Genomic DNA, 9,951 nt, shown 5'->3' on the forward strand with positions numbered 1-9,951 from the left:
AACAACTTGGTTCTGGAAGAAGTTTTCTATTGTGCTTGAATATTGTGTGTGTGTGTGTGTGTGTGTGTGTTGTGCACATTTTTATTTGTCTCATAAAGAGTTTATATTTAAAACACTCTCCATACTCTGGCACAGCATTTCACAGCTTTGAATTGGTGCATCACCTTAAAGGATGTTTTTTTTTACTTAACTTTTCCATGAAGCTTCCTGTTCTGATGTCTGAGTTTGTTTTTGAAATGTGGAAGTGAAGATATATGACTCACTGTTCTTTAGTGTGTGCTTGTTAAAAAGTATGCAGACAATATGACAGTGTGAGTGATCATTTGTAAGAACGCAGCAAGTGTTTATTAAGATTAATCTGCCCTTATGTTCAGTACTTTATTCACATTGGCATCAGTTTGTTTATTTAACCAAAGCAACTTTAAAAACATAATTCTGGACTGTAAAGCAAAATAAGGAAACTTTAAGTTGTCCTGACTCCTGCTAGAATGATTTCTGTAGCCCTAAATCATGCACAGTTTAAAAAAGAAACTTTTTGCACCCCGTCCTTGCAGATTTGTGAACCTGCAGGAGACAAATGCTCACACAAACTTGCTTCCTGTTTGGAAAAAAAACTGTTAGCAGAGAGGTAGAAATGTAACTGACCCTATAAGAAAACCTGTGTTTGCACTGAAAATATATAAGGTATATACTGGATTTTGGTGCTACTGAAAATTTGACAGTGCAGGACGATCGTTACTGGTTTTATTACAGTTCCTTCCATGAGCATCAACATCGATGGATGATTCTGACCTCTATTTTAAGGATGTTCAGTAAAACTGTTTTAAAAATATTTTTGTTTTGTTTTTTACTTTAATTTACTTTACTGTCAGTGCTATTATATGTTAAGGGAGTACATATTTGTCATTCTCTTGTGTTAATGTTAAATGAATAAGTCAGTGTGGCTTTTCAACATTGTAGTTGGTGATTCTTACACCTAGTCTGAAGCAAAATACACCAGTGATGCAATAAATTAAAAATATAACCTCACACAGTAGGAGGAACTAACAAGAAGGCAGGGTTGAAGTGCTGTATTTGCATGTTGCATACACTCATAGAAAGAACCAGACTTGACAGTAGCTCATATGTTTGAAGTCTACTCACTCACAGGCATGGCTGCTCATCTCATCATTCTTCTTCTCTTCAGTGTGCTCAAAGGTTGGTCACAGGTCACCTCATGTTTCAAAGGCTAATGTCAGCAGATGATCAAATTAATGACTGTTAATACTTTTTGTAGTATGCAGTTTTATACTTATATTATTTTACAATACTGTAATGTATCTACATGTACAAAAGAAAAGACTTGAATAATGTTTTAAGTAAATATAACCATTAAAATAGTTTGTTCTTGTTGCAGGAGTTCACAGCATAACTACAGTCAGTAAAGTATCAGTGAAAGCTGGAAAATCTATCTCCATCCCATGTCTCTATGAGTCCCAATACATAAACCATGTGAAGTACTTGTGTGAAGGTTATTATTGGATGTCCTGCAGCTATGCAGTAAAAACAAACAAAGCAGACCCTTCAGGAAAATATTCAATCTCTGATGACAAAAAACTGAAAATTTTTACTATGACTATAAACCAGCTGGTACATAAAATCACTGATTACTGGTGCGCTGTGGAGATTGATGGAGAGGTGGATGATGGACAGTATTTTCAGCTGTCAGTTTCCAGTGGTACGTGACCATCGTTGTAAACATTTAAAGTGTTTGTCTTCAAAAGTTAATAAAAAAAAGAAATTAAATCTGAATTGCCAGTGATTTAAAAATCTGATTTTTTTTATCCTTTTTTCCACCCATTACATTATTTTTCTTTTTTTATTGATTCTTTTTTTTTTTTGTCCTTGAAGGTACCCCAAGTCTCTATGTGGATCATCAGAGGATTACAGGATATATTGGCGAAAGCATAACCATCAGATGTCACCACAGTAACTCTGGAGAAATGAAGTGGTGCAGGCTGGGCAGGAACTGTGTGACAGGATCATCTGGATCCACAGATGGTGCAGCAGTGACCGCTCATATGAGACACCCAAATGTTTTCACAGTGACCATGAGTGGACTAAGGTCAAAGGACAGTGGCTGGCATTGGTGTGCTGAAGGGGACATTCAGATACCAGTATATTTAAATTTTACTGAGAAACCGATCACTAGTGAGTACTGCAAGATATCGACTAAACTCCATGTATATGAATTCTTTCCCTTTCTACATTTTACTACTGTAAGAGATATAATTCTTCTGATAATTGTTACAATACTCTAGTGATGACTGTTCTTTTTTTTTTAAATTATAGCCACTCTCTCTACTACTACTACTACTACTACTACTACTATCAGTCGTACTACCTTTACTCCTACTACTACTATCTCTACTACTATTCATACTTTTGCAACAATGGAACAAGGGAAAAATTCTACAGTAGGAGAAAATAAACACAGGTCAGTTATTTTGTATATTTATTTGCGGTATTTAGAATAACATATTTCTTAAAATATTTTTTACATTAAACATTAAACTAAACTAAGTTATATTTTCAATCTTCATGCTGCAGAGCTTCATTTGACCCAAGGATCCTCATCATCCTTCTGAGTGTGTTGATCTTGATTGTAATTGTTTTGTTGTTCATCTGGTTTATACTGAGACACGGTAAGTATTACTAAACTTGAATTTATATCCATGGTATTTTTTTCCAGAAATCTTTCAGTTTTCAACTTTTACATTATTACACATTGTTACACAGTGTCAGTAACAGCACTTTTATTTTTCTAGTGCAGAGGAAAGCAGACTCATCAGTCACACCAGTGGTAAGTTATGCTGATCTACTTCCTTGTGAGCATGGTGCACAGTACTAAAAGAATAGGAGATCAAAATCACACCACAAAATTTTCTAATGACCATTTGGCAGATGTTCTAATTGTGTTTTGTTTTTCAATGCAGGCTGAAGAGGAAATAATACACTCTGATGTTAGACCCAAGAAAAGAAGTTTAGCCAAGGTACCTCTAACCTTTATAAACCTGGTATTTTCTCAACACTGACACCATGCACTTAAAATGATCCTGATCCTATAGGGCAGTCATTGAGTGTAAATGCATTATATCATGTTCATGCTACACAGGTGGATACGGAAGTAACATACTTTGAAGTTAGACTCAACGAAAAAGGGAAGGTAAGTTAAGCAAGGCAACAAACTACAGCGCTATCAAGAAATTCAGTTTACAATTATCAGTAAACATACTGGTCACATGAGAGTATACTGTATGTGTGACTGATTCAAGTATTTGAAAGTGAATTTAATATGTCTGTCTGATAAAATGAATCTTCATACAGTAAACCAGTGTGTATTTTATATAACTTGTAAATTGCAACCACAGCTGCGAAGACATTAACCCATGATTCACAAAGCTGTATTTTGATTCGTGTCTGATAAATCAAACATTTACTCCTTGTAGTTCATTTAAGTACTGGTATTTTCTTATAACTGATACCCTACACTTTGAAAAGTAGGAGTACTAGAGCAATAGAAAACTGCCCTCCAGTGTTGGACATGTGGGTAAAAATCACCACTAACATACAACTACGCATATATATGTAAGAATATACGTAGACTTTAATCTAGGATTTATTCTTAAGGCACAGCAGAAGTGTAAAGTGCTCTATTTTTGCTCCTGCCCAGAGGTCATTTGCTGAAAGTGAAACGGAAATCTTGTACAGTTCTGTTGTTACGAAACAACGCATGAAAAGGGTAAATATTACAAGACCTGAACCCAACCACACACTGTATCTCACCTCTTTTATCTCCTTCATTTCAAATCATTCTGTTTGTTATCCCAGTGTCATGCTTTCCTTTTAATTCGATCACATGTTTCTTTGCTTTTTCTTCTTAATTTCCTAACAAATGTTCATAAGATTTGTTTCTGTTCTCCAACAGGGTGACGGAAAAGACACAGGAGTTACATTAGAGCACATTAGCTAATCAGAATTTAAAAGATTAAATATTAAAACATTTGCAATTTTATCTATTTTATCTGTACCTATGTTACTGGAGTCTTGTGGAGCAATGTGTTATCTGCTGCCATCAGCTTGTTATTAGTAAATCTTTTCTTCTTCTTGCTAACTTTTTTCCTGCATAGCTGTAAAATGGCTCAAAGAAGCATTGACCTGTTTGTTTGCTCTTTTTCAGGATCATCAATGTGATTCTTGGTTCTTGTATTGTAAGCATCAACAATAATGTTTAATCTTGACCTTTCAATCTATATTAAACATTTTTGTTTTGTGCTATAATTTGTTGTATTATTTGTTCTATTATATATTATATAAATGTATTTTTTGTGACTATAGTTTAAAGAAAAAGTGCCTGTCAATAGAAAAGCTCTATGAGCAACAGAGGGGATTTTAAGATGAGAGTAGGCTGATATATAGGCAAGTATCAGGCCACACCTATTAATTTTTCACTTTAAATGTTTACAGTCCATTGCAACAGGTGGATAAAATCATGAACCTAGCCATGCAGTCTGCCTTATTTATCTTTTTGAAAGAGTGGGTCATTCAAAAGAGCTCACTAAATTGGTACTGTAGTGGTAAGATGCCACAGTTGCACCATGTCCTTTGTTAAATTCCTCGATATTCCACACATTGTTGCATTGAAGCATTTAGGAACCACAGCGTCTCAGCCATGAAGTTTCCGACGATGTAATTTTACAGAGCAGGGTTATTGAGTGACGATGCATATACTACATAAAAGTTACCAACAGAGCTCGAAAACTCCTCTGGCATCAACATCAGCACAGAAAACTGTGCCCCCGAGTTTATGGCATGTCTGAGCAGCTCCTGTAGGTGTAACTGTCGGCCCAGTACTTTGTCTGTGCCGTTTATTTCAGTATCTGAATATATGCGTACAACATGGGTTAAAAAAGTTATTGCTGTCATGTTTTAAGTAATTCAATCCACAAAAAGGAAACGCAGGACTACACTGGATAAATCTTCATTATATTTTATGTTTATATATATTTAATATATAATTATATTATACTTTATGTTCGCTCAGGATTAGTCAAGTGACTTCATTGTCATTTCTACCATGTGCAGTGGTACAGTATACAGTAAAGTGAGACAACGTTCCTCCAAGATCATGGTGCTACATATATCAGACAATCAACACAGGAGTACATAAAGTGCAAGTGTGCAAAAATTACAATGTTTAGATTAGAAAGAGTAGAATGTTATATCATGCTGAGGCATTTACACACACATGGCATGACTAAGGTTACAACACGTGTTCTATTAAAATCTAAAATGTAATTTATGGATCAGACTTTGTTTTACTACTATACGTACTTTTTAAGTTAAAATATAAGGAGCATAAACATGTTCTAAAAATGGTGACGATGGAAATAAATTATTGGTCATTCAAAGGTATTTACAGCAGTGTGAAGTATACACATACAATTTTCTATTTGTTTTCATTAAGGTACAGCCATTTTATGTGTGAGCCATCAGATATGACAGAATTTGATGAAAGAAACATAAACATCAAATATTACAGTAGAACCTGGAAAAATAAAGTGGTGGCAGCTGAGCAACAAATATGTGGCATCTGAATGATTTGATGGAAATTGTGAAAATTAATTAAAGCATCATCAATGTTTTCATTGTGACCATAAGTGTAATGACCAGCGGCTAGTATTTATGTTTTAAAGGACAGCTACAGATGCCAAAGTACATAACTGTTAATGATACTCTCACAAGCAGTAAGCACACTAAATGTGAATGTAACATATGAGATGTGTGTGCATGAATATTTTTCCTGCACAGTGTTGAACCATATCATCTGCCAGTGAAACTTTTTTTTGTTTTTACCACAGTTGGTGAAAAATAATAAAGGTCAGGATAACTGCATCTATACAACTATGGCTAATTTATGATTTTCATACAGTCTTTTTCCATGTTTTAAATGCCAATATTTTAGTGACACTCGGGATTTTTAGGTGGACTACTTCATAGCTGGGCTCCTTTGCTACTCTTTCAAACTATATGTCTTCTTGTTTTTATTCATTACTAATGTGCCAGATCCTTTTTTCACACCTTGGTTCATGTTATTCATACGTGTCCATCCTCAGAGACTGACAGTGAGGTTGATTTATTCTAGTTTACTGTGTAGTTCCATGTATGTTCAAAATATGGAGAAAAGAATAATACTGAAAGATTGTAATAGTGATGTATTAAGGTTTTATAAATGTTATCGGGTAACATGATGGTGTAGTGTTTAGCACTATTGCCTCACAGCAAGAAGGTCCTGGGTTTGAATCCATCTGCATAATAAGTTTGCATGCTTCCCAGTAAAAAGTCGGCATTATTAAGGTAACAATTTTCAATGAATCTGTCACTGACATAAGCACACAAGGGCAGATGAAGAAAACCTACACCTCAGGTCTGAATATGTGAAAATTACACATTTACAAAACTTGATTTAAATGATTACAAATGCAGATATCAGTGTCACAGTAAACAGTCCACTGACCTGAAATAAATTTGATTGTGAGGACAAGCTGAGACAAAAAGCTAGTCACTTTTTCCACTTCCTCACCTGGCGTGGAAGCTGCTCATATCTTGTTCTCACCTCTCCGTTTGATCTAAAAATAGACTGAATGTAAGGCACTTCCATCCATCCATCCATCCATCCATCCATCCACCCATTCCCTTCTGCTTATCCTTTTCAGGGTCTGGGGCAGGCTGGAGCTTATCCCAGCTGTCTTAGGGCAAGAAGCAGTTTACCCTCTGGTGTAATGCACTTGAATCAGCCAATGAAATCTAAAGCTGGAATGGCTGAATTATGCTGAACTTGGTCCTGGTCACCGACAAACAAAAACAAATTTACCTTTTATTTGAGATCATGTCCCTAAGGAAAGGTGAATGAGGTAAGTAAACACATAAAGTTCTGCCTTCCACCCATGTTGAACCAGTAATATTGCTAAAAATTTAACACACAGAAAGAGAGTGATGCAGTGAGAGGAAGTGGAAGAATAAGCCCTTAACAGGTGAAAACAGTATTTTTCAGTGTCCCTTTGGATTGAAGCATGACTAATGATGCCAGACTTAAAGACTGGATAGGAGATCAATTGTTAATCATCTGTCAAAGAAACAGTATTTTGAGTTATTTCTGTGATCATGCTACTTAATACTAAAAGAATAAGAAACGTGATGTTAACGTACTATAACCGTGGTTTTATAATTAACAAGTAGACTTTTAAGACTTTTAAGCAGATTTTTAACAAAGTGCCTCATAATAAAACTATTTAAAATGCTTCAAAGTGTAAAGTGCTCAATTTTTATTTCTATACAAAGGTCATATAGTGAAAGTGCTGTGAACAGCATCTTCAGTTCTGTTTTTTATCATAACAAAGGACAAATATTAAAAGACCTGAAACCAACCACACTGTTCCTCATTTCCTGTGTGTCCTGCTCATTGTCCTTCTATGTCATTGTTTCCTTTTACTTTGATCACCTTTCCCTTTGCTTTTCCATCCTATCTGTTGTATTTGTTTCTACAACAGTGTTAAAGGCCACAGAAATTACATACAAAACTTTAACTTCATCTTAATCACCTTCAATGACCTTTAATCACCACTGAAATATGCAAATCCAGCTACCAATGTCGACAGTAAGCATTTGACCCCTTCTCTATCTTTGAAGTGCAGTCATAAACTTGAATAGTCTTGTTCTGTGCGCTCTGGTCAGACACATTCAAAGTGACACACACTGGACCTTTTATTGTCATTTTGGTTTAAACTTATGTCATTTGTGACACTCATATTTTAAACCATTTTGGCGTTTTATTTATTGTTACTCTGGCTGGCTCTCAAGCTAAAACACTAAATTCTTTAACAGCATCCATATTTCCATTAGGTTTCAATGACTCTGTGCTTGATAATTGGGATATTTACTTTAAACTTAATTCTGATAAGTTTATAAGGTGATACTGGTGACGTGCAGAGAGCATATGCATATATTCCACCTGGTGCTGTAAATAAACTTCCCTTTAATTGCACAGTTCTCAGTCCTGCATTTGAGTACTATCTGATACAACGTGACAGGAAGTTGTTTAAAAACATGCTATATAAATAGACTTTGACTTGACTTGACATACAAGTTGTTTTCCCTTTTATCTTTTTATCTGTGCAGTATCTATGTATTTGAACTGTGTCATTTTTCTTCTTTTTTTAAAGTTTAAAAAAATATATAAAGTTTGTTGCACAATTTGTTTTGTTGCTTAGTTTCTGTTTTTCAAGGTCACTGGCACGTTCCTTGGTTTTATTGTCATAAGAAGCATTGTAAGCATCAACCTCAACAGATAATCCTGAACTCTATTTTATGACTGTTTACTTGCTTGCTGTTAGCTAAATCAGTCCATGCAGCTTTAAATTGTTGTAGATGGTGATTCTTACACCTGCAGTAGTTATTAAAATTCAAGAATAGAAGCACACTTCACATGTGTTTCATGTGCTTTAAATGTACTCACACACAAGCATGGCTGCTCACCTCATTCTTCTTGTCTTCGGTACGCTCAAAGGTCAGTTGTTTAAATATCTTATGTTTTAATGGATAAGCAGCAGACAATAAATAAATGTATCTTAATAGTTTTTGCATTATCCAGGTTTGTACTTAATACCTTATTGTCTACATATAAAATCAACAAGTCATGGACAGGGAGAATGTTTTATGTAAACATAACCATTAAAATACTTTATTTGTTCTTGTTGCAGAAGTTCACAGCATAACTACAGTCAGTAAAGTATCATTTGAAGCTGGACAATCTATCTCCATCCCATCTCTCCATGACTCCCAATACATAAACCATGTGCAGTACTTGTGTGAAGGATATTATTGGATGTATGCAGTGATGCAGTAAAAACAAACAAACCAGACCCTTCAGGAAAATTTTCAAGCTCTGATGACAAAAATCTTAACATTTTTACTGTAACTATTAACAATCTTACAAATGAAAACACTGATTACTGGTGAGCGGTGGACTTTGATGAAGTGTCAGATGATGCATTTTAAACTGTCAGTTACCAGTGGTAAGTCCCTATCTGTATACACATTTTAAGTCATTACACATTACAAGACATTACATATTACAAGAAAGAAAAATACACCAAGTAACATTTGACGGTTTTGACAAAGACTGATTGCGCTCTTATTTGTCATTCAAAGCCAGTGAGAATATATGTGAAATAGCAATGATCTTTATTTAGCACTTTTTAGCATCTTTCTATTTTTTATTTATTTATTTGACTTTAAGATACCCCCAGTCTCTATGTGGATCATCAGAGAACTACAGGCTATATTGGAGAAAACATAACCATCAGATGTCACCACAGTAACTCTGGAGAAATGAAGTGGTGCAGGCTGGGCAGGAACTGTGTGACAGGATCATCTGGAGCCATAAATGAAACAACAGTGACCGCTCATATGAGGGACCCCAATGTTTTCACAGTGACCGTGAGTGAACTAAAGTCAAATGATACTGGCTGGTATTGGTGTACTGAAGGGGACATTCAGATACCAGTACATTTAAATGTTACTGAGAAACTAATGACTAGTAAGTACTGTAAGTAATCGTAAATTCTACATGTATATAAATTCCATCCTATCGAAATGTTAACACTCAAAGAGATATTAGGATAATAATCATTCTTACTAGTACTCTAGTACTCAGTACTCTGGTGATGATGATGTTCTTTTTTTTAATTATAGCCTCTACCCACACTGTTGCTGGAAATTGAACATTTACCACATTCGAAAATAACCAGCATAGGTGAGATATTTTTGTATTTATATTTGCTATGTATGCAGTAGTATTATATATAAGTGGTAGAACTTTTCTTGTAAGGGAGTCCGTATACATATTTTTTA

General features: G+C 34.9%; 1 long non-coding RNA gene across 1 annotated transcript; it reads left to right on the forward strand.

Moving 5' to 3' along the window:
• Positions 1-2,360: 2,360 nt before the first annotated feature.
• Positions 2,361-4,240, forward strand: LOC112841982 (uncharacterized). The gene is made up of 6 exons (XR_003213504.1): positions 2,361-2,476; positions 2,590-2,842; positions 2,976-3,032; positions 3,155-3,205; positions 3,713-3,781; positions 3,968-4,240. It is a non-coding gene; the product is annotated as an uncharacterized LOC112841982 (long non-coding RNA).
• Positions 4,241-9,951: the final 5,711 nt, after the last annotated feature.

Source organism: Oreochromis niloticus, linkage group LG13, assembly GCF_001858045.2.
Source record: "Oreochromis niloticus isolate F11D_XX linkage group LG13, O_niloticus_UMD_NMBU, whole genome shotgun sequence".
NCBI lineage: Eukaryota > Metazoa > Chordata > Actinopteri > Cichliformes > Cichlidae > Oreochromis > Oreochromis niloticus.